Source organism: Microcaecilia unicolor, chromosome 1 (assembly GCF_901765095.1).
Source record: "Microcaecilia unicolor chromosome 1, aMicUni1.1, whole genome shotgun sequence".
In the NCBI taxonomy this organism is placed as follows: domain Eukaryota; kingdom Metazoa; phylum Chordata; class Amphibia; order Gymnophiona; family Siphonopidae; genus Microcaecilia; species Microcaecilia unicolor.
In genome coordinates this window covers 213,070,046-213,095,251 of record NC_044031.1, presented here as the reverse complement: position 1 = coordinate 213,095,251, position 25,206 = coordinate 213,070,046, and the positions used below count along the sequence as shown (strand labels likewise).

The following is a 25,206-nucleotide window of genomic DNA, read 5'->3' as shown; positions in this document are numbered from 1 at the left end:
TGGTCTTCTTTCATTACCCTTAACTCTACGGACTTGGAGCCTATACCTGTAAAGTAGTGGTTCTGAAATCCGTCAGGTTTTCAGGATATCTGTAATGAATATGCAGGCGATAAATTTGCATGAACTGAGAGCAGCGAATACAAATCTCTCTCATATGTACTTATTTTTCATGAAAATCCTGAAATCATAATTGAATGTTCACCCAGAACAAATTTGAGAACTGCTGCTTTAACGTATTTGAATATTTCTATCAGAGCACACTCCTCTCTCTCTCTCTCTCATCTAAGGCAGTGTTCTCAACTCCATCTTCAGAATGCACTCAGACATTTGTGTTCTCAGGATCTTCACAATGACAATGCATAAAATCAATCTGTATACAATGGAAGCAGTGTATGCAACATACATATTCATATTTTTTTGACTACCTGTCCCAAAAGCTTTCTAAGCAGCAAACAAAAGTTGGACTGGTTGGGTTTGTCCAAAGGACTGGGCTGAGAACTACTGCTCTATGGTCATGCATCTGTGGACAGAGCAAAACCGATGCACAGTAGAACTACTACAATGGTATGGGGTCCTTTTAGAGAACTTCTAATGCCATACCATTTCAGTAGTACAGCTCTGCATCACTTTTGTTCTGTCCATATATTTTCAGAAGGACAGGCTTCAAAACTAGACATAATAATCAAGGTGAGATCTCACTGATGACATATTTTCTCACTGGTTATGTCTCTTCTTTTAAACCCTAGCATTTTTCTGGCTCTAGATTATGCCTTGTCACCCTGTTTTGTTACATTGATCACATTGCATGTACTGTCCTGCCTAGTACATCAGTATGGCCCTTCTCCCCCACCTTCCCCTGCCCCCCCTCCAAATGCATATTGCCTCCTCCGATTTCTGCACCCTAAACATATGCCTCCATGCTTTTTTTGCACTGAAAATTAGCTATCAAGAACCTGGACAGCTACTCAATCTGGCTACTCCTTCAGAGGTATGCATTCCATTATTTATTTAGGTCATTATACCCCACCTTTTGCCGCAATTTAGCAGCCCCAAAGCGGCTTACAATGAACCAATGAAATAATTACAATGAGAATTGAGAGGGTAGAAGGAACAAAGGAAGGAAGGGAAGGGAATATAAATACAATCGTAAAACAAATAAGCAAGTAGGCAGGAAAATGAAAGCAAAAAAGAAGAGGAAGGAAAGAAAAGTCCAAAATCAGGTCTTGACTCGCTGAGACTCATTAAGGCAGGCGAACAGGACAGCAAAGCCGAGAAGGTAGTGACAGATGCCTGAGACAAGCAGTGTAGGTGACGACCGTGGCCTGCAGGAGACTTTGGAAAAGCTGATGAATCGGGACACAAAGGCACCAGGGAAGTGCTGATTGAGCGGCGTCAAACATCCACCTTGCAGATTAGCATCGTGTTGAACCAGCAGTGAAGAGGATGAAGCTGAAGATGGAGAGCACCGGGCTGCGAGCTCCCCCAGCCGGGCCTGCAACTCTGGTATGCTCCAGCACACGTAGCCTGGCAGCTCCACTTTACCAACAGCCCCATCGCATGCCATGGCGCCCACTCAGCAATGACCGGCCTGCTGGATCGCTCTCCTCAGTCCCCAGCCACCGAAACTGCAGCAACAATCAGCTGACAGGAGGGAGGTTGCCGGCAAAGAACAGCTGACCTTTCTTACCTCAACATGAATGTTATTTCGCAATACTTTGTGTTCTAAATCAATTTCTAATCCAGTCAATGATCTAAAGGCCTGCTACCAAGCTGCTCAGTTAATATATTATACTCCTGCATGAGAATGTGCCAAAAACTGCTTAAATTCAAGTATATCACATCCAGTGCATGCCCGTGTTCAAATCTGTTCATTATCATTCAAAGCAATTCATCAGATTTGTCCAGGAAATCTATGTTGGTGTGTGTAGTGTTTGGTTGCTTTGCTCATATGGGTAAAAGAATAAGACAAGTTCGGCTTCTCCTGACTGAGAACGGACCCACCCCTCAGCTAATTCAAACTACCTTTCCTGTATAAAAATTCATCTTCTCAGGAATGACATGGGCAAGATGATGAGCTTAGCAGAGGAGCAGCTCAGTTGTATAACCTCCAAGTCTGGCAGAAGTGGTGGAGGCTTCCTCAGTGGCTAGAACAAGTACTGAATTGTGGATGGGAAGGCAGCTGCTGTTTCGCCAGGTTTCCTGTTTTACCTGTAGTATCCCTGAGGGATAACAAATCAGATGTGGGTAAGCTCATTTTTGTAAGCCTCCTGTAGTTACATAGATTTCTCTATGGTTTGCCATTGTGGAACCATATTTAGCTGATAAGATATATTCTGTCTTGTTGGTTACCACTAACTTGCCATACTTAAAGATGAAAGTAAGGTCCACGGTGAAGCCCTGACCTCTCTAGCACTTCCTCATAAGAGAGGAGTTCCAAACCTTTTATCATTTTTATTGCTCTTCTATGTACATTTTAAAAAAACTATATATCTTGGAGAATCAAAGAAGAAACATATGAACATCAAAATTGCCATACTGGGTTAGACCAAAGGTCCACCTAGCCCATTATCCTGTTTCTAACATCACTACCTGAAAAAATCCCCCCCCCCCCCCCCCCCCAATAGCAGGACTTCATGCTATTTACCCCCAGGGATAAACATTGGTGCTCTCTGTATCTAATGGTTTATACATTAACTGCTTTTACCTCATCTTCCAGCAATGAGTTTCAGAGCTTAACTATGCACGGAGTGAAAAAAATATTTTCTATTTATTTTAAATACATTATATAACTTAATGGTGTTTCCCTTAGTCTTTGTAATTTTTGAGAGAGACAATAATAGATTTGCATTTACATGTTCCACTCCACTCAGAATTTTGTAGATCTCTATCATATAATCTGTTAAACCCCTTTGAATCTATGTACTAATAACTGGGGTTAACAGTAAAATAGCATGTCTTAATGGCAGCCCACATTGATAACTTCCCTCCTTAGTTCATAAGAGTAACAACTTTACTCTGTGCTTAAAGTTTGTTGAGATGGGGTAATTTCTCTTAAAATTATTTTTTCAGTGCTTTTCCTTGAATCTACCCCAATTATTCTGGAGTAATTTACATGGGCTATTATGTTTCTTGGATTTTATTTTCCTTAATGTTAGGATTCCACAATACTGCTGTTTCAAGCATAATTTTTTAGTTTTTTTTTTAATTTCTTAATTGCATTTACAACATTTTTCCAAGTACAAACCTTGAAATTAGAATAGATGACTATAAGTCATTACAAAGCTTCAGGGAACTAATTATTACATTGTGTTTAAATCATGGCCATTTCTCATCTTTAGTCCACTATAAGGAGGCAATTCCTCAATACATAGGAAAAATAATTTTAATTTTTAACTAAGTTAAAGAAAAAGGTGGCAGAGAAGAAATTCGAGTGATCTCTCTATACTTATCACGGCGTTGAAGTTGTTATATTCCTTGGCTGTAGCATAGGTAACCCAGCAATCTTGGATTCCAGAAAAGAGTTCAATTGTTTAGAGTCAAAAAATATATATTTAACAGAGTTTAACTTTAGAAACTCTTGCCTTTTCTTCTGAGTAGTTTTAGAGACATCTGGGTACATTCTTACTTTACATTCAAGGAAATTGTGATTTCTATTTAGAAAAAATTGCTTAAGTATCCAGTCTCTATCAGGTTGCAGAATAAATAATTTTTTAGTTTTTAAAAGAAACTGAAGCATTTGCTACAAAAGTAATAACAGCCATGATTTTATTCTTCCAAGCAGCATTAAATCATTCTGCACCAGAGATTTATTTATTTATTTGGATTTTGCTCACACCTTTTTCAGTAGTAGCTCAATGTGAGTTACATTCAGGTACACTGGGTATTTCTCTGTCCCTGGAGGGCTCACAATCTAAGTTTGTACCTGAGGCAATGGAGGATTAAGTTATTTTTACAAGCAGCAGCAGTGGGATTTGAACCAGTCACCTCTGGATGTCAAGACTGGTGCTCTAACCACAATTTTGTCTGTGTACTTGTTACCACTGCATATTAAAAATATAAAGTTATAGTGTGTTACCACATTTAACTTCTCAGTACATACTGGACACAAGGCACCGCATATAAAATTCTAAACTAGTAATGTTCTGAAATGTTTCAACAGTAATCCTTCAATCCAGTTGGATGTATTGGATTTACTCACCCATTCCAAATCAATGATCAAGACATGCTAAGTTGGCATTTGGCAAACAGTAAGTAAACAGACTTGCCCAAGGTTATAAGAAGCATTGGTGGAAGACAGAGAATTTGAAACCTGGCTTCCCTTGTGTCTTTGCCTATTGTTCTAGCTCAGCAGAATGACACAGGTATATACTACTGTTTGTTGTATCCAGTCTATAAATTACTCAGCATGGCAAACATTCAACAACAGCTGTAGAAAACATCTGTCATGATACTACTGCCCTCTAGTGCCTCTAACCAAGAATCAGCTTTTTACAGCAGAATGACTTCCACTAAAATATATATCTAAAAAAAACAATACCTTAGCTAAAACGTTGCCTCAGTTTTATACTTTATACAAAATTCATAAGCATGAACCCTCACAGCTGATGTCCTGTCTCATGCAACATCCACCGTTTCCCTCTCACAAACACTATTCCTCCTCCTCTCTCATTCACATACGCCCATTCCTTTTACTGTGTATTAATTTGCTTCTAAAAATTAAGTACTGTTCAAAAAGGTGCATAAAAATAAATATAGCATAAAACATGAAAAAATGCACAACAACAACAAAGCATAAAATTTGATCCACATACTTTAGGCCTCATGCTGCACACATACTGTATTCTCTCCAATAACTTCACATCCTTCCTCAATATAAAGCTCACTGCAATAATCCTGTGAACTCATAACTAGGGCATGGGTCACTTTAACACATAGCTACTAGATCTAAAAAGGAGTCTACATTGTTTTACTAGCCACAGTTTACGATAGGTTCTACTGAAAACAGCAAAAACAAAACAAAAACAAAAAATATATCAAGGCTCTAAGGGGCCTCCACAATCTAATTTCATCTTTGAATTTCCAATGACATTTACAAAAGGGATCACCATAACCTCAGTCATGGGCATCCCTTGAACAGCTTGCCAATGCAACCCACCCCACATACAAAACATCAGATTTTTGATTAAGAATATCCTGAATAACCTTCAGTGAGACATACTGTTTAGCTGGTCTGCAATCTGATCTAAATTTTACCAAGGAGTACCACCATCTGAATATAAGATCCACACTGATGAAAAAAGCAAACCTGAAGGAGCAATTGTTACCCAACAGGCACAAGTAGATATTAAACAATAGAAAGTGAGGAACCCTGTGGGACCCCTAGACCATATCTCAAGCTATAAAAATGACATCATTTATATATAGATCCTCTTCCAGGGTTGTATAGTAACTAAGTAAATATAACTAGTTACTGTACTTAAGTAAAAGTTTTGTTATTTTTACTTGTAAAGAAATACAGGATAACAATTACTACTTTTACTGAAGTAATAATTTTGCCATTTTTTACTCAGTTACATCTGATGCTTGCTTGCAGTTAAAAGTAAAAACGGAAAGCAGATGTGGAGGAGTAACCTAGTGGTTAGTACAGTGGACTTTGATCCTGGGGAGCTGGGTTTGATTCCCACTGCAGCTCCTTGTGACTCTGGGCAAGTTACTTAACCCTCCATTGCCCCAGGTACAAATAAAGACCTGTATATACTATGTAAACCGCTTTGAATGTAGTTGCAAAAACCACAGAAAGACGGTATATCAAGTCCCATTCCCTTTCCCCTAAATAACGATTCCTCAGTAAACCAAATGAAACAGCAAAACTGGAAACAGGATTTTGCTACTGCAAACCTTGTCATGCAAACAGTGAATCATCTCATCTTAAATTTTGCTGTTCAGTGAGTATCTATATATATAAAACTCACCCTCAACGTTCTATTGGCTTCTGACGTCACTGAAGCCAAGGTTCATATGTTCGAAGCTCTGAAGCCTCGAAAATCACAGTGTCTGGGCCCCGCCCTCGCGTCAAACGTTATGACGTTGAGGGCAGAGGCGGAGCAATTCACCGCCCTCGCGTCAAACGTTATGACGTTGAGGGCGGAGGCGGAGCAATTCACCAACATCGACGATGGATTGGGGGGGGCCACAGGAAAGCCTTGCTAGCGCCCGTTTCATTGGCTCCAGAAACGGGCCTTTTTTTACTAGTAATCTATAAGAACTGTGGACTTGCCAGTGTTTGTTGAACTGGTTACTAGTCTCCTGCCAAACAGAACAGTGATAAATTGGGTCACTGTAAAGCAGAGATGAAGCTGAAGCTGGTAGCAATTCTAGCTCAACAGACATATGTCTCTACCACAACAAACTGCTCATCATCCCATGGGAAAGGAGAAATTAGATCTTACCTGCTAACTTGCTACATAGGGGTCCTTAGGAGGCCAGATATTTGGACAATGGCCACAATAGTATCATAGGCTATATAGATTACTGCAGAACTTTGGGGTTAGGAATGGAAAACATGGATGCTGGAGGAAACTATGTCCAGTTGTTTAATGATTTCTTCATCCATGACTGGTAAAAAAGGCCCGTTTCTGGAACGAATGAAACGGGCGCTAGCTAGGTTTTCCTGGGAGTGTGTATGTTTGAGAGAGAGAGAGAGCCAGAGTGAATGCGGGTGTGTGACAGAGTGAGACTGTCTGTGTGACAGTGTGTGTGTGAGAATGAGGGTGTGTGGCAGGGCCCCCTCCCCTGTCCCTAATGCCCCTCACCCCATCCCCTCCCCTCCTTTTCCTCCTCCTTCCCACACTTTGGGTTCCTTAAGGCTTTCAAAAGTCTATGTACCCCCGTGGCCCTAACGCCCAGTATCCGGATACCCCACCGCTTTCCTCCTCACCCCTCCCCCAAGATGTAACACTTTCAGGTCCTTCATTTTTTTTAAAGTGTCCTATCTACCCTGTGTCCAAATGGCCGGCATTCAGATTGTGTTCCTCTCATACATTTTCATTTCTTTCATTCATTCAGAACTTGCCCCCCCCCCCCCCCCCGAACACTTTCGGTTCCTTCAGTCTTTTAAAACTCTCCTATCTACCCTGTGTCCTAATGGCCAGCATTCAGATTGTTTTCCTTTCCCAAATGTTCATGTCTTTCAGTCGTTCAGAACTCCCCCTTCCCCCATTTAACACTTTCGGTTCCTTCAGTCTTTTAAAACTCTCCTATCAACCCTGTGTCCTAATGGCCTGCACTCAGATTGTTTTGCTTTGCCAAATTGTCTGTCACTGATGTCACTGAGGTCAGTGCGTGCCTGCCTAGCAGACCACTTCCGGCAGGCACGGTCCCAAGCACATCCTGTTGGAGATGAGAATTATTATATAGGATGGCATACAAAGGAGAAAGTTAAAAATAAAATTTTAAATGCCCTGTCCTGGATTTGAAAAAATCATGCAGGTGGTCATGCTCTGTGGCTGATAGCAGGAATGCATCCTTAGTGAGAACACAACTGAACAGACCAGATGGCTACAATAGTCTTTTTCTGACATCATATGTTGTTGCTTTGTTACTCTCTCACAACTCCTACTTCTGAGACGTGTACCCCTGCCACATACCAGAGACACTCTAACCCAGTGGTGTGCTGGTAAATGTTTAACAACAGGCTCTCTTCCTGGTCCCCCTCTGCGCCCCCCCCCCCCCCCAAATTGCAGAGACGGCTATAGCCGGGGAAGACAGCCTTGGGGGGTGGGGCAATGCATTACTCCAGGGGAAAAAAATTAAATGATCCCAGGTTCCAATCTAATTCATGTTTCATGTGCCATAAATAAGTAAATAAATAAATATAAACTTTTAATGTTGAGCACCTGATTCTCAAAGTGAACATATTCCAAACACTATAATGAAAATAAAATGATTTTTTTCTACCTTTGTTGTCTGGTGACTGTTTTTCTGATCATGCTGGCCCAGTATCCGATTCTGCTACTATCTGTCCTCTTAACTCCATTTCCAGGGCTTCCTTTCCATTTATTTCTTTCCTTTCCTCTTCATTTCTGGTCCTCCGCAGACTTGACTGTCCAGTGGATCCAGCTTCTGCCTATTTTCTTCATCCATGTGCAGTTTTTCTCCTCTCTTCCTTTTCCCTCATCTCATCTCCTTCCTCACTCTTCCCTCCCCTCCATCCATGTCCAGCATTTCTTCTCTCTCCCCTGCCCTCCCCTCCATCCACCCATGTCCAGCGACCCTCCTCTTCCCTGCTCTCCCCTCCATCCACCCATGTCCAGTGACCCTTCTCTCCCCCTGCCCTCCATCCACCCATACCCAGCAACTCTTCTCCCCCCTGCCCTCCATCCACCCATACCCAGCAACCCTTCTCTCCCCCTGCCCTGCCCTGCATCCAGCGACCCTCGTCTCCCCTGCCCTCCCCTCCATCCACCCACATCCAGCAACCCTCCTCTCTCCCCTGCCCCTCTCCAGCTACCCATGCCCAGTGACTCTCCTCTCCCCTGCCCCCTCCTCCAGCCACCCACACCCAGCGACTCCCTTCTCGCCCCTGCCCTCCTCCTCCAGCCACCCATGTCCAGCGACTCCCTTCTCTCCCCTGCCCCCCCCTACAGCCACCCATGTCCAGTGACTCCCTTCTCTCTCCCCTGCCCCACCTCCAGCCACCGAGGTTGTCCAGCGGATGCTTCGGGGCAGGCAGAAAAGGTCCCCAGTCTTTCCTGCCCGCTGCCAGTGCTGACTCTCCCCCGCTGCCGGATCGCTTTTCAAAATGGCCGCCGAGACTTACAAGGGCGGCCTCCAAGACTTCAGCAGAAGTCTCGGCGGCCATTTTTAAAGAGCGATCCGGAAGCGGGGAGGGGCAGCGCCGGCAGCGGACAGGCAAGACTGCCTCCCCCGAAGAATTCGCTGGACAAGGGAGGGGAGGGATGGATCCTGTAGGAGGGTGGGAGGAAGGAGAGCCAGCTCGCCCTCAGGAACAAGCAGCTCGCAAGTCGGTAAAAAATTTAACAACCGGCTCTTGCGAGCCAGCTCCAGCACACCACTGCTCTAACCCCTTCACTGTCTCCTCCCCCCAACTTTTTAGATCCAACACCGCAACTCTGCACTGTTTGGAGAGCAACAGCAGTTTCCTGGCTCAGCTCTTCTCCTCTGCTTCAGAGACCCAACTCATATTTTGAACCATATGAGGTATCATAATGCGGTGTGGTTTAGCAACTTAGGCCCCAAAGACAGAGAATTATGTGGCACAGACAACAGTCTCCCTCCTCCTGTCAGCCCAGGCCAGAAACAGAGAAAAATATAGGCAGAGAAAAAACCATATGGCCTATCCAGTATGCACATCTATGCCATCTACTCTCCCTATCATTCCTTTTGAGATCCTATGTACTTGTCCCAAACTCTTGAACTCAGATACTGTTTTCTTCTCCACCACTTTCACTGGCAGGCCGTTCCACGGATTCACCATCCTTTCAGTGAAGAAGTATTTCCTCAGGTTACTTCTGAGTCTATCTCATTTCACCTTCATCCTTTGCCCCCTCATTCCTGAAAAGGTGGAACTATTCCTTGGCTCTGAGTGCCAAGAAAATTTTTTTTTAGCTAAACTGTACATTACAAAAACCTAAACACAAGAAGTTTCAAGTTTAGTTTTATTCTTCCTATATATTTGTGAATTTAGGTTCACTCAACAGGTCAACTTCCTAAGTACAATTCTTTTTTAATTAAATAAAAATAGTGTGTTTCATAGTCTGTGCATCATGGTCTGACTTTCAACCTGCACAGATAACCAGTCTGTCACAAGAAACCTTCTTTAATAACTGTGACCCATTTCCCTTAGATTTCTCTTCTGTCAATAGATGACCAGGTTTCTTTGTGGAACAATACCCTTTGGACAGCTTTAAATAAATCAGCTCCACTATATAATTTTTTCCCCTTAGTGTCCCATATCTCAGCCCTGGTTTCACCACGGGCTCCACGTTCTTAGTCGTCAACTAGCTGAGCGCCTTTGGCGTAAATTATTTATTTATTTTTATTTTATTTATTTTATTTATTTTTTTGTTACATTTGTACCCTGCGCTTTCCCACTCATGGCAGGCTCAATGTGGCTTACATGGGGCAATGGAGGGTTAAGTGACTTGCCCAGAGTCACAAGGAGCTGCCTGTGCCGGGAATCGAACTCAGTTCCTCAGTTGCCCAAGACTAAAGTCCACCACCCTAACCACTAGGCCACTCCTCCACCCCTCTGCTACTACAGTTCAGATATTCCGAGATAGCTCTTGCCACTACTCTGTCTACTTACGGCAAACAAAAAGAGCTTGTGTGTCCAATCTGCTCAGTCAGGATGTGAATAAAACTCAACTCTATCACTTGCTCAACCATTTAACAAACTCATCAGCTACAGAGTCCTTGTCTATGTTGACAGCAGACAATTTTGCTACTGGTATATTTTGTGTGTTCACAGGATTCACTTTAGAAGACCCAGCAAATAATCAGGTAAGTGTACCAGCTTATCTTTCCTTTTTGCAGTTACTTAGCTGTAGCTGATATTATTCTCCCAATGAAGTCTGAAGTGCTGATTTCTTTCTTGCGTGGGGGCCCGAAGAATTTTCAAGTTGTGGTTCACTGTCTTCTCTTTCCTTTTCTTCCAAAGCTTCTTCCTAAACCTCTCTTACTCAAAATAAACTAGGGAAAGAAAACCCAACTTCCTGACACAGTTAATTTATTTCCAATAGGTGACATTAAATTATTCTTAAAATACTGTGGGCAAGTATTCTAATAAAATAAATTAATAAAATATTCCTTTATTTCCAGGCCTGCTGCTATATTTTTATTTCCCTAACCTAGGAAGAGCAAATGAAAGGGCACATGCTGTCACACTGGAATTCTGTCAGCACTTCATAAAACATTCTAACACACAAACACCATTTCATTCATACCTTAGTAATTCCCTCTGGTATTATAATAAAACTAAACCTCTTTTTCTCAGAAAATTTAAAAGAACTAGTTTTACTCACTTCTTTTAATTTATACTAGGCCTTTCCCCTTTTAAAATTAATCCAGAACTACTATTAAGCAACTGTGTTGATTCTATTTTATTAATTCACCTGTGACAATCCTGATCTCACCAAGCACATAGTGTCACACTCAGCACAGCGACCCAGTTTCACTTCCCATAATTAAAACTTCTTTTAAAGCTATTTAAAACAACCTTTACTTACCCTGCAATAGACAGCTCTCAATTGTGCACACTCACCAGAATTGTGTAAATATTCATACTTATCACAGTTTCCCTGCCTGACACTATAAATTCCCTTTAAATACTTTAAAACTGCTTCTTCTCTCTCTCTCTCTCTGCCACAAACACACTCAAAACACGTCCTCATTCCTCAGCTGCTTCTGCCCTTCTCAGCAACTAACAGACAAGCTGTTGCTAAGGCAATGGAGACTCAGCTTGAAAAAATGTCCATTTAGAATCCACTTTTTTTTTTTTTTTTACAGACACTTAGAAACCTGCCTAACCAATTCTCCATTTGATTAAAACTTTTCCATAGAGAATAATGGAAAAAGTACCATGTACCAAATATTAAAGTGAAATATATATGAAACTGCACCAAAATCACTAAAACAATCATGCATTACAATGCCCACAGAATTATGGTTTTACTTTTCAAAATTAACTATTTTTAACTAGTAAAAAAGGCCTGTTTTTGTATTAAATAAAACAAGCGCTAGCAAGGTTTTCCTCGGAGTGTGTATGTTTGAGAGTGTGTGTGAGAGAGAGAGAGTGAATGTGCGAGTGTGTGTGTGTGACAGAAAGAGAGTGAGACTGGGTGCGAGTGTGTCTGTGAGAGAGAGTGTGTGTGAGATTCTCCTCTCTCCCCTGTCCCCCCCTCCAGCCACCCAGCGATTCTCCTCTCCCCTGCCCCACCTCCAGCCACCCACCAATGCTCATCTCTCCCCTGCCCCCCTTCCTGCCACCCAGCAATTCTCTTCTCTCCCCTACCCCCCTCCAGCCACCCAGTGATTCTCCTCTCCTCTGCCCCCCCTCCAGCCACCCACCGATGCTCATCTCTCCCCTGCCCCCCTTCCTGCCACCCAGCGATTCTCCTCTGTACCCTACCCCCCTTCCTGCCACCCCACGATTCTCCTCTCTCCCCTGCCCCCCCTCCAGCCAGCCAGCGGTTAATCGCCTTCCCGTAATTACTGGATGGAATTTTAGTCAATCTTTCAAAGATGCCAAGACACGACGTATTCGGCTACCCTCACACTCATGCCTAGCACCCCTCCTCACACACATTTGGGAACCAGAGGATCGCTCTCCCCTCCCTGTGGTCCTACATCTCTCCCTCTCACTTTCGCTCTCCTCAGTCTGTCTTCCCCTCTCCTCCCTGTCCACGATCTTACACCTCTCCCACAAACACCCCCACCATCAAACTCATACCAGAGGTTTCCCGAACAACAAACCCGCAGTCCCGACTCCAGTTGATGTGCGGGAGGGGGTGTGTGCTCCTGCTCCTGATCGCCATGGACTAGCTTCTGCCGCCGGCCCTGCTGTTTCCCATCGCCATCCCCTGCGGCGACTTGATCCATGTCCACATCATGCGCCTCTCCCCCTCCCAGGTCAGCCCTGCCCCCCAGGGGTGTTTAAATCTATTACTGGAAGATGAAGAGGTGACTGTGAAGGAAAGTAGAAATGTTTTCCACGGGTAGAAAAGTGATCCCTGAAAACGATCTGCTTCCTCAACCACAAGTGGAAAAAAACCAGCAGTGCAGAGAATTAAGCCAGCAGTCGCCATGGAGGCAGTGAAAGTCTTCAACAGCGAGGTGCGTAGCGCGGCTTCCCGCTTTCTCCTCTCCCATTCCTCCATAGATTGATAATTTGCCGGTCGCGCAGTTCCCGTGTCTCTCACTGGGATCGTAACCACCTCCTGAAGTCAGGCAAGCAGTGTTCTAGTTCTGGCCAGTGACGTCAGTAGGTGGTTACGATCCCAGTGAGACACATTCGAAAGCTCAAGTACCAAATTATTATATTAGATGGACGTCCCACATTTTTCATTAATAAAACCTCTTTAAAAATCCCCCCAAAAAAACACCTCTCAAAAATTTAGTTAACCCTTCAAACACCTGCTCCGTCGAAAGTTTGTTTCCAAACTCTGGCGGAGACCCCTTTTAATCCCCCCTGTGAAAACCACTATTTAAAACCTTTTTTCCAAATATTAACCCCCCCCCCCCCAGTAAATGTCAAGAGGGTCTCAAAAACCCATAATTTTAAAAAAAAAAATCCAATTAACCCCTTAATTTCCATAAACAAAAGTCCCAAAACCCACAATTTAAAATAAAACCAAATAAAATTTTGGGCCACCAGACCCCTTACCTCACTCCCAAGAGTCTCCTGACATAGCGACCACCATTGGTTCCAGTCTCGAAGGTCCACATCAAAAATTGGGTCAAAAACAAAAAGACCCCAAAAAGCAGCAAAATCCCTGGAACTCCGGCTGGGCAACTCAAAAATTGAGCCCCAGGCTTCGGTGAGGCCTAACCAGTGCTCCAGGGATTGACTGAGCATGAGCAAACTCTGCACATGCTCAGTCCGCCCTCCTTCCGGCAGGCTAGGCCAAAAGCCGGCCATTTTCCTGCCGGGTCCCAGGCTGGTTCTCCTCACTCGCGTCCCAGCGTGCTTTCGTGGCTGGACGCATTTTGACAGCACTCCCGGCTCCAGAGCACCATGGAGACCCCTGGCCACCAATGTTCGCCGCAACCTGGCCCAAAGATGCCCGGACCGTCCGGGCAGCATCGGGACGGCCCCAGACTGGCCAGAACACCTCGGGCTGGCCAAATGAGCAGCCCTGGGCACCGAAGCGCCCCTGCCACTCAGAGACAACTAGAATGGCCCGAAGTGGCCACAACAAAGCCTGGGGAAGCCCAGGTGAGTTTATATATATATATATATATATATATATATATATATATATATATATATATTAACCCCTTTGGGTTACATTATGTTCAATATACATATGTGTGTTTTTCCATGGTTTCAAATACACCTGGACAAAACTAAAACGGAATATCCTTAAATACTAAATTGATTTGTATTTGTTATATGTAATTTCAGTCATTACTGCTGGAACATAGGCCTATACAGTAAGTCTGCCAGGAGTAGAGTGCCTTGTCCCACCTTCCCTCTGGCACCAATTACAAAGACAGATGCACTGATTTTCATTCCCTCAGTTGTTGGTCACAGACTATGCTTGGGAAAAGAAAAGCAGGAAAGAAAAGAGAAGAGAAATCACCTGAGGTAATGAATCTAGTTTTATTTCTGCTGTGAGAAAAGTTCAAAAAAAACAAAAGTCACTCTGCGGAAGGTTTTTGTCAACCTCCAGCACCATCTAACTAGAGATTTTCAGCAAGAGGACAACAGAATAGAAAAAAAAATAAGAACATTAACACCTGTCAGACTGAGATAAATGAAGGTCACAGAGTGACTCCTGAGCAGTAGGAAATGACAATGACAAATGGACAGCTGGAAAGGGGAGGACTAGCAATTGCTTTCTGTGACAATAAGAAATGGTGCCCTTCTAGCAGCACAGACTGTACAAGCGGGTGGACTTTGCAGTACTGAGAAGCATCAGGTGGGGGCACTCTGCAACTCATATAGGTCAAGACTAAAAAGACAAAGGAATTTTGCCTCTAACAAATTTTGTCTACATATATCTTTTACGAAGGCATTTTGTATTGCGAGGAATAATTTTTAAATCACTGATTTTATCAAATTAAAACCCTGTTAACTATCAGTAACTATTTTAACATCTAGCCGAAAAAGGCAAAGATTCAAATTTTTAAAACAAGTAGATAAAGCATACTGATTGTGTGTGTGTGTATGCATGTACAGTGATGTGAAACCCCCTCCTCCCCCTCTGATTTGCCCTATTATTGCAAATGTGCCACAATGAATGATTTCTGGTCGTTAAACAAAATGAAATATTAAACAAAAGGAATCCGAGTAAACACAGAACACTTTTTAAATTATTATTTAAGGAACAGTTAGCCAACATCCAAATCATCCATGTGAAAAAGTAACTGGACTCTTACTCAACCAACCAACAAATTAACTGATAATTAGATTTTGCTGACTGAACATAGCCAGTCTTGATTAAAACCAGACCTGTTGAAATTCCAAAAGAGATGAGAAAAAAAGTTGTTCAAATATATCAGTCTGGAAAGGGTTACAAAGCCATTTCTGAAATTTTGGGATGCTACTAAACTACAGTGAGAGGCATTTTTCTCAAAATGGAGAAGACTTGGAACAGCAGTGAATCTTCCCAGGAGTGCCCAGACTGCCAAGATTACTTCCATGGGCTTAGCAACAACTCATCCGGGAAGTCACAGAACATCCCAGAATATCTAAGGAAGTGCAGGCCTCTCTAGCCTCGGCTAAGGTTAGTGTTCAAGACTCCACAATAAAAAAAAGACTTGGCAATAATGGATCCATGGGAGAGTAGCAAGGTAGAAGCCACTGCTATCCAAGAGTAACATTAATGCTCTTGGATAGCATTAATGATACTCTTTGATGATCCATAAACATTTTGGAACTTTCTTTGGACAGACGAGTCAAAAGTGGAACTGTTTGAACAACATAGTCCATTTATAGCATAAAATCAAAGGTCTGGAATTAAGAAGATACAGCATTCCACAGTAAGAACATCACATGTCACTATTTACATCCCCTTTCGAGGTAGAATCCATGGAATTCTCAATAGAATTAAATCAAGCCTTGACTTAAAGGCTTCCTGGGCCTCTGAATTTAGACTTAAATTAAATCGGTAAAAGACTAAATTTTTGGTATTAACCAGTTCATTTGACCATGATCCCTACAGCAATTTTAGCACTGACTGCATTATTTATCCCTTGGAAACCACTCAAAATATTGGGGGTTGTTACTGATCGGCACTTATCCTTTGAATCTCAGGTGTCTTCTGTAGTCGCTAAGGAGCCCTTTTACCAAGCTGCGGGGAAAAAGGGCCCTGCGCTGGCAGCGGGGGGCATTTTTCCCATGCGTCAGGGCCCTTTTTACCGCAGCAGGTTAAAAAAATCCCCCAGCACACATGGCCATGCAGTAGGAGAACTATTACCACATGGTAATGCGACAGGGTGCCCTTACCGCCATCCACCATAGTGGCAATTAAGGCTTCCGCACTAACCCGGCATTAACTGAGCAGCATGCAGCGATGCCCGATTACCCCTGGGTTACCACTGCACACGCCACTTCTGGGGGGTTTCTTTCTCGCCCGGAAATGCACATGATCAGGGCGGGACTACCGTCGGTGGCTGCACTGGGCTGGCAGCAGTCCCAAAACAGCGAGCAGTAAGCCTGCGCTGGGCTTACTGCCACTCTATAAAAGGGCCTCTTAATCTTTTACGGTACTTTGGAAGCTGAAGCTTCTCTGGCCCTTTTTTTCAACAGATATTTTCAGGTTACTTGTCCACTCTTGGCCCAATTTGATATTTATTATAATTCTATCTATACTGATTGCAAAGACTGTTTTAAGGAAGCTTCAAACTGCCCAGAATACTGCGGCCAGGTTAGTCCTGCATGCGCCATGCTTTGGAAGAGCTACTCAATTGCTGATTCAATTGTACTGGCTTCCTATTAAGGCCAGGACTGTTTTTAAGCTCTGTGCTCTCATATTTCAGACTTTATATGGAACTGCCCCTGATATATTGCCCCTTGTCATTTTGACTTCTTGCATTGCTAGCTACGGTGCAGGAGACTACCTGTATCTTAATTTTCCTACCTGTAAGAAAGTAGTCTATAAGCCAATTTATTTTGCCACTTTTTCTTACTAAGGTAGCAAGTGATGGAATTCTTTCCTGAAATACATTAAATCCCAGCATGATTACTTAGTTTTTCACAAATTTTCGTAATCTTTCCTTAAAAAAAATGTCTCTTAATTGATCCTGATGCCTAGTTTTTTCTCCCCCTCCACCATTGCATATGTAGTTACAATTCTTTACTTTGTGATAATGAATAATCTTTACAATCTTAACTCTATAGTATTGATGCATATCATTACATTAATTTGAATTATATATTCATATTTTGCTAGCAAGCTTTCATGTTTACGATTTATGAAGATTGGCTTATGTATCATAAATATTAACTTTGTACTTTACGTACGTAGTTTCATATCAGACATTTCAACAGAAACTACTTTATTTTCCAGCGTATAGGATTCTCTTCTATATCATTGTGAGAGTTGGATACTTGACTATGAATACTGCTCCTATATTGTATTTGTATGTTTTGTTCTATTTTTAATAATGAAACTTTTCAATAAAAATAATTTGAACTTAATATTTTGTACTGTCTTCTTGTAGCCACATTGAATTTGTGAGGGAAAATATGGAGTATAAATGTTATAAATAAATAAATACCAACAGTCAAACATGGTGGTAGTAGTGTGATAATGCAGTGATGCTTTGCTGACTCAGGATCTGGATAACTTGCCATTATTGAAAGAACCATGAATTCTGTACTGCACCAGAAACTTAAGGAGAATGTTTAGTTATCGGTCTGTGAGCTGAAGCTAAAACATAATTGGGTTATGAAGCAAGACAATGATCCAAAATATAAAAACAAGTTTACATCTGAAAGGCTGAAGAGAAACAAAATTAAAGTTTTCAATGAGACTAGTCAAAGTCCTGATATGAATCCAACAGAGATGCTGTGGCAGGACCTGAAATGAGCAGTTCATGCACAAAATCCTATCAAATGTTTGTGAATTAAAGCAGCTCTACGAAGAAGAATGGGCTAAGATACCTCAACAGCGATGGAAAGACTGATTTTATTCTATCTATTGGCATTTTATATTCCACCTGTTTTCCAAAAAGGATTCACGGCAGTTTAAATAATCAAGATTCTAAAACAGAGAAGTAACAAAGCATTTGGTTGCGATAATTGCTGCTGAAGGTGATGCAACCAGTTATTGAGAGGGCAGTTACTTTTCACATGGGCGATATGGGTGTTGGATAATTTTGTTCCTTAAAGAAATGTTATAACTTACAAACTGTATTAATGTGTTTACTCAGGTTCCCTTTGTCTAAACTACATTTTATTTAAAGTTCGGAAACCACTGCACTGTGAGAGTTAGATACAAGGCCATGGGCTAGATGGACCTTTAGTCTGACCAAGCTTGGCAATTCTTAAGGTTCTTCTCATTCTTTAGGAGGTTTAGGACATCGAACTGATGTTGGAACAAGACTGAAGTCAGAACATTCTCTGCAAGCAATGCCACATTCTATAAGTAGGTCATACAAGAAACGTCTAGTTTTCAAGCACCCAAATATTCTCTGTGGGACTCCTAGCTAGTCCTATTTTCAGGCTATCCACAATGAATATGGATGAGATTACTTTCAAAACAAGATCACCAAGATTAAATGTTCTATCACCTCTCCTTTAAATTCTGCTAATCTTCATTTGAGTGAGTGACCCTTTATCCCAATAAAGACTTTTGGTAGCCCAACAGAGAGATTAAGGGAAGATTTTCTCTCACTATTGCCAAAAGATCTAACATCTCTTTTCTTCCTTCCATTGTGATTTAGATTGTTTCCCACAAATTTACTAAAACTCCCTCCTCCATCTTTTATATTTTAGTTTCATACTTGGATTAAAAAAAAACCCCACAATCATGTCAAGTTAATTTCCTTCCACTTAAGGAGATATTTTATTAATGCCCATACTTAAAAATCCAGCTTGGGGATCTTTTTAACTCTAGACCAATAGCAAGCATCCAAGTATTTGCAAAAGTGTTGGAAGCTTTAGAAGACGTTCAGCTAACAGATTTAGACCACTATAACATTTTACACCCTTCACAGTCCAGCTTTCTCAAGGGATTCAGTACCAAAACTCTTAGGCACACTTGTTAATGAAATTAGAATTTTATTTAGTAGAGGTCATCAAGCCATTGTGTTACAATTTGATTGTATCTGCATTTGATGTAACAGATCATACAATTTTATTATGCAACATATACATGACTTTATACAAATTCTTATTCCAACAGCAAAAGTAAACAAAATAAAGGTTTTGCCTGCAAATGCTTCTTCCACACAGATTCAAAGTATCACAAAGAAGGGCTATTTATAATTGGAAGTAAAATGACAAACTGTAATAACCTAAACAGAGGACAGAGAAAAACATTAAAATGTAAATACTACTATTAATGTCCCTTATTCAAATAAGACACCTAGTTGGTCTAATAAGAGATACCTTCTTTAGACCAATTTAGCCATAAGGACAAAATCATAAACAGATACAGAATGCAGATTCTAGTACTAGCAATCAAGCCACTAACAGTTTACAACCCCATGGGATAATTTTTATCACGTCAGCATGTGTACATGTGGAGGGGCATAATCGAAAGGGGTACCCAAGTTTTCCTGAGGACATCCTCGCGAAGGGGCGGTGAAACCCATATTATCAAAACAAGATGGGCATCCATCTTTCATTTTGAAAATATGGTCGAGGACCCCCAAATCTTGACATTTAGGTCGACCGTAGAGATGGTCATCCCCAATTTTCGCCGATAATGGAAACCGAGGACGCCCATCTCAGAAACGACTAAATCCAAGCCATTTGGTCGTGGGAGGAGCCAGCATTCATAGTGCACTGGTCCCCCTGACATGCCAGGACACCAACCGGGCACTCTAGGGGGCACTGCAGTGGACTTCACAAATTGCTCACAGGTGTATAGCTCCTTTACCTTGTGTGTTGAGTCCCCCCAAAAAACCCACTACCCACAACTGTACATCACTACCATAGCCCTAAGGGGTGAAGAGGGCACCTACATGTGGGTATAGTGAGTTTCTGGTAGGTTTTGAAGGGTTCACATTTACCACCACAAGTGTAACAGGTAGTGGGGGATGGGCCTGGGTCCGCCTGCCTGAAGTGCACTGCACCCACTAAAACTGCTCCAAGGACCTGCATACTGCTGTCATGGAGCTGGGTATGACATTTGAGGCTGGCAAAAAATATAAAAAAAGTTTTTTTTTTTTTAGTGTGGGAGGGAGTTGGTGACCACTGGGGGAGTAAGGAGAGGTCATCCCCAATTCCCTCCGGTGGTCATCTGGTCAGTTTGCGCACCTTTTTGACCCTTGGTCGTAACAAAAAAATGGACCAAGTAAAGTCACCCAAGTGCTCATCAGGGACAACCTTCTTTTTTCCATTATCGGTCGAGGGTGCCCACGTGTTAGCCATGCCCCAGTCCCGCCTTTGCTACGCTTCTGACATGCCCCCCTGAACTTTGGTCATCCCCGCGACAGAAAGCAGTTGAGGACGCCCAAAATTGGCTTTCGATTATGCCGGTTTGGGTGACCCTGGGAGCAGGACGCCCATCTCCCAATTTGTGTCGAAAGATGGGCGCCCTTCTCTTTCAAAAATAAGCCTGATAGTTGTCTATGAACATGTGTCCGCATGTGTATGCTGTTGTATATATGTCACAGCAAGGAGAAAAGTGGGACCAGAGGCCACGGGTTCCAGAGACTGGAGCTCACAATGTCTTGAGTTTAAAACAAGGTTTATTAAAAAAATCAAAAACAACTCAACACAACGTTGTGTTTTGGCCTGAAGGTTTACTTCAGGAGTCTTTGTGCAAGCTCAGAATAAAAACATCAAAAGGTGAAATCCTAAGTTCCACAGTAAAAAGGAGATGGTCTTTAAAAAATAATCATTGGTTATGTGCGCTAATAAAGAGTAAGACTAAATGTCTTACAGAAACTAGTGCTTGCACAAAGACTCCTGATGCAGGCCTTCAGGCCGAAACACGTTTGTGGAGAACTCTGAGTTGTACATATGTCAGCATCTGTCTGTAAATATCTGGGTGTACGCATATGCATGCATGTGTCTGTGCATTCATATATGCCTGTATATTTGTATCTGTGTGCATGTGTCTCTCTTTGTACATCTGTATGTGCATGGGTGTATGTATATCTGTGTTGGAATTGCCTGTGACTGGGCAAGGAAAGGAGAAGGGATGGGCAGTTTGAACGTAGCAACGCCCTAACAGCTCAGTTTCAATGTTTCTATGAGTAAGTGCTGGAATGCCCTCTCCCATAAAAGCACAAGAAATCTGGCCCAGTTCCATTGTTTTCCCCGAGCGTTATTTTGCAGACAGACAGACATTTTCATCCTCTTATATTTTCAACAGTTTACTGGGTTACAAAGAGCAAAAAGTCTTAGCAAGTCAGGCCCTTAATGCTATTTCTTCTTCATCCCCAAAAATGGAAAATAAAGACATAGGCAGGCTTATGGAAAGTAATTTATAACAGGGAGCCTAGCTTTGGAGGTAAACAATGTATCTATTTTAACCTATTTTATAAAGGCACATAACCAGCTACTTGTCTTTATAAAATGATGTACTAGCATAAATCCTGCAGAAATTGTGGCTACCCTAAGATTACACACATTTATGCCTGCTCAGGAACAGGTGTAAATGTAGTTTGTGTATATGTGTATATTTATAATATGTGTAGGTAAAATGCAATTCCATCCACGGTCTGCATAACTCCTCTCTGAATATGCCTACTCTAAAGTTGTGCACAAGTATGTGCCTAATTGCACCACATGTACTTTTATTCATGAGAGAATTTTTGTACTACATTCTTAGGTTACCTAAATGGTTAAATGTTGGAATATATGAAGCCTGCCTTATTTTTTATCTTGCTGCAAAAAAATAAATTGTATTGGATTCTGCTCTGAGGAATTTTGATTTTATGCCTTAGAGACATTCTTTTGCATAATTTTTCACACTTTTGCCAATCAAAGTTTGAAAAATAGAATACAATGGTTTTTTTTTGCCCCTTCGAATTAAGGACAGTAGCAATATATATCTGCAGATCCTTAAATCAAGTTCCAGGAAATACCTGGTGAAAACTGAACTGCACATTGTACAAACATGCTCCTTATAATTAACTTCCTTTGGCTTATCCCACTGGGCAGATTACAAAACAATTTTAACACACAACATAATGTGTTTCAGAACAACATAAAAACTTAGTGAATTGGATGCTGTGTTCTTCCAACTCTGTCATGCATTTGAAGTCCCTTAAGGAGCTTCAGACAAAGAGCTATTATACTGCTGCCTTTTCCTTATAAAGCATAGTTTAATCCATCATCATGAAAAATTGCAAGCAACAATCACAGACTCCTCTACATTTTAGAGGAGGTTGGTCCTGGCATTGAAGGGCAGCCAAAGCAATTCAATGAACATACTAGAGCCAAGAAGATATGTTCCATGGCTTTATACACTCTGCTAAATTGACTATATTCCAAAAAACAAAGACGGGAAACAAATCTTCACTTCTTGAAACCGAAGTCAAAATGGAAATCCTATGCAACTGGGCAGGTGACATTTTCATCTTGAACTTTTTATTTAATCCACTGCCACTGGCAAAATCAGAGTATTGTACTTAGTTGTGTTGCCTACTGCCTAAAGCAGGAGCCTAAAGCAGTTTGCCCTGCATGTTCACAAAGAGAAATAATCAGGAATCCCTGCTCCTACATTAACCCCCAGGGCACCATCACCTCTTTTTTCCTGCTGGCCATTTCTCTCCCTGTGTACCTGGGCATCCTTCTGGCTTTGACCGTCACCTTTTCTACCTGTTTGGCTACCTTATGATATCAGATACAATCACTCCCAAGTCTCGCTTTTCTTTTGTACACAGAAGTACTTCACCTTCTATATCATTCCCTTCTATTTTTGCAACCCTAGTGCATGACCCTGCATTTTTTAGCATTAAATCTTAGTTGCCAATTTCTGGACCATTCTTCAAGCTTCGCTAGATCCTTCCTCATGCTATTCAGACCCTCCAGGGTGCCTACCCTATTACAGAGTTTGGCATCATCCGCAAAGAGACACACCTTACCAGACAGTCCTTCCGCAATATCACTTACAAAGATGTTAAAACAGCCATCCCAAGGAGCAATCCCTGTGGTACACCACTGATGACATCCTTTTCCATACAGCAAACTCCATTTATCACTACCCTCCGTCTCCTTCTACTTAACCTTTGTACAAGTCTCTGGTGAGACCCCATTTAGAATACTATGTGCAATTCTGGAGACGGCACCTACAGAAAGACAAACAGGATGAGTCGGTCCATATAGCGGCTACAAAATTGGTCAGTGCTCTCTGTCAGAGCGTATCGGAACGGACTTATAGACCTCAATACGTATACACTGGAAGAAAGGTGGGAGAGGAGAAATATGATACAGACATTTAAATATCTCTGTGGCATTAATGTACAGGAGGTGAGCCTTTTTCAAATGAAGGAAAACTCTAGAATAAGAGGGCATAGGATGAAATTAAGAGGTTACAGGCTCAGGAGTAATGTAAGGAAATACTTTTTCACAGAAAAGGTGGACGTGTGGAATAGCCTCCGAGTGGAGGTGGAAGAGACAAAGACTGTCTGAATTTAAGAAAGCATGGGACAGGCATGTGGAGCTCTTAAGGAAAGGAGATAGTGGATGCTGAGGATGGACAGATTGGATAGGCCATTTAACCCCCATCATGTTTCTCTGTTTCTATAATGGGATGTAATGAAGGCTAGACAGGGCAGGAGGAAGTCCTCTCTCAAAATTATAGGGAACTATAACTTCTGAGAAGTTCCGAGAGAAGAGGACATTTCTCTGGTAAGTGAACGCTATTTTGCTTTGTGCTTTGGGAACTTAAAGATTGGGGTTTAAGGAGGAATTGTAGGTTAGTGTTAGGCAAAATAAAAATATAAAAAGCAAATTTTATCAACTAATCTCCATAGTCTTTTCCACTTAGTTTTAAAAACTTTGTACCACAGCATTAACAGATAGAATCTAGCAGGCACTGCAGGATCCAGTTTAGATCACTGGAATCTCTCATGTATAGAAAGTACTGGCCAATGGTGTTTGATGCTCTTAGCAATCTTCGGAGCCATTGCAGTATATTTTAAAACATATGCTATCATAGAAACCTGAGCAGTTGGACATGTAGACTGAAGTAATAAATCTGAAGTTATTAAACAGAGCCTACTTATAAGCATTCTTCACAACTTTTCTCTGTACCACGCATCTTGTCCCAATCTATAAATGTTCACTTGGCCCCTTGGCTACATGGTAAGCTGTACTGTAGAAAATCACTACCATCATATCTATGTTATTTAAATGTTCTAATGCATGCTTATTAGGTGTATCATTAGTATTATTCTAACATTGTATTATATGTCTGGTATTTGAATTTCAGTGCTGTTAAATGAATATATTTTGTATACTGTTTCATGGTAGTCCTATTAGGTTTCAATTTGCTGTTTTCAAGTATATCTCATTTATTGTATTTATGTTTATACTTGGTAATTTTACTATTGTTATGCTGTTAACAAAACTGTAAGTTTTTATGTTAAACTGTACCTGCTGTATACTGAAACAGGATACTGGGCTAGATGGATCATTAGTCTGACCCAGTATGGTTATTCTTATGTTCTAAAGGTGGTTAATAAATCCCAATCAATAAGTAAATAAATAAATATCAGCCAGGTTACTGTGTTCTGTAATTGACATCAGTCAGATACATGACCTCCAACATATAAAATGTTGCAATAGTCCAAATGTTACAGACATCACTATAGATCGCAAAAGCTAAATATAGACAACACTTGATCTACTTTTGCTGCAAGGGCTGTAGCGGGATACACTCCTTGTTAAGTACCTTTTAGATAACAGAAGCCTTAACTATCCCGAGGAAAATCATTGACATTTAAAACCTCTAAGGGGTTTACTATCACAGGTTTACACCAGACTGAAGCCACTGCTTGCCATGGGATTGGCAGCATGGAATGTTGCTACTAATTGGGTTTCTGCCAGGTACTTGTGACCTGGATTGGCCACTGCTGGAAGGAGGATACTGGGCTAGATGGACCATTGATCTGACCCAGTATAGCTATTCTTATGTTCTTAACAGCAGTGGAAAACAAGTCCCCCAGACGGGGAGAAAAAAAAATCAACGGTGCCAAAAATAAATATTAGTAAATGAAGCGTATGCTGCACTCAATCCAAAAGAAGTTATTGTTACTTAGTTCCAATGAACAGAGCCGACGCAGAAGGGAAAACTGTGGCACCACTTAGCTTGAACTGCTTGTCGCTCCAAAAAACCC

The 25,206-nt window shown here is 41.6% G+C and overlaps 1 protein-coding gene across 3 annotated transcripts in view; it reads right to left on the bottom strand.

Annotated features, from left to right (window-relative positions):
* ELMO1 (engulfment and cell motility 1) overlaps positions 1–25,206 on the bottom strand; it is a 683,834-nt gene that overhangs the window by 370,171 nt on the left and 288,457 nt on the right. The window contains exons 1-2 of one of the 3 annotated variants that reach the window (XM_030204035.1): positions 6,003–6,009; positions 3,007–3,008 (exon numbers count right to left, since the gene is read on the bottom strand). The exons of the other annotated variants lie outside the window; for them this stretch is intronic. The gene's annotated coding sequence lies outside the window, so the exon portion shown is untranslated. Of the gene's footprint in view, positions 1–3,006; positions 3,009–6,002; positions 6,010–25,206 lie in introns of those variants that run through there. 3 annotated transcript variants of the gene reach the window in all.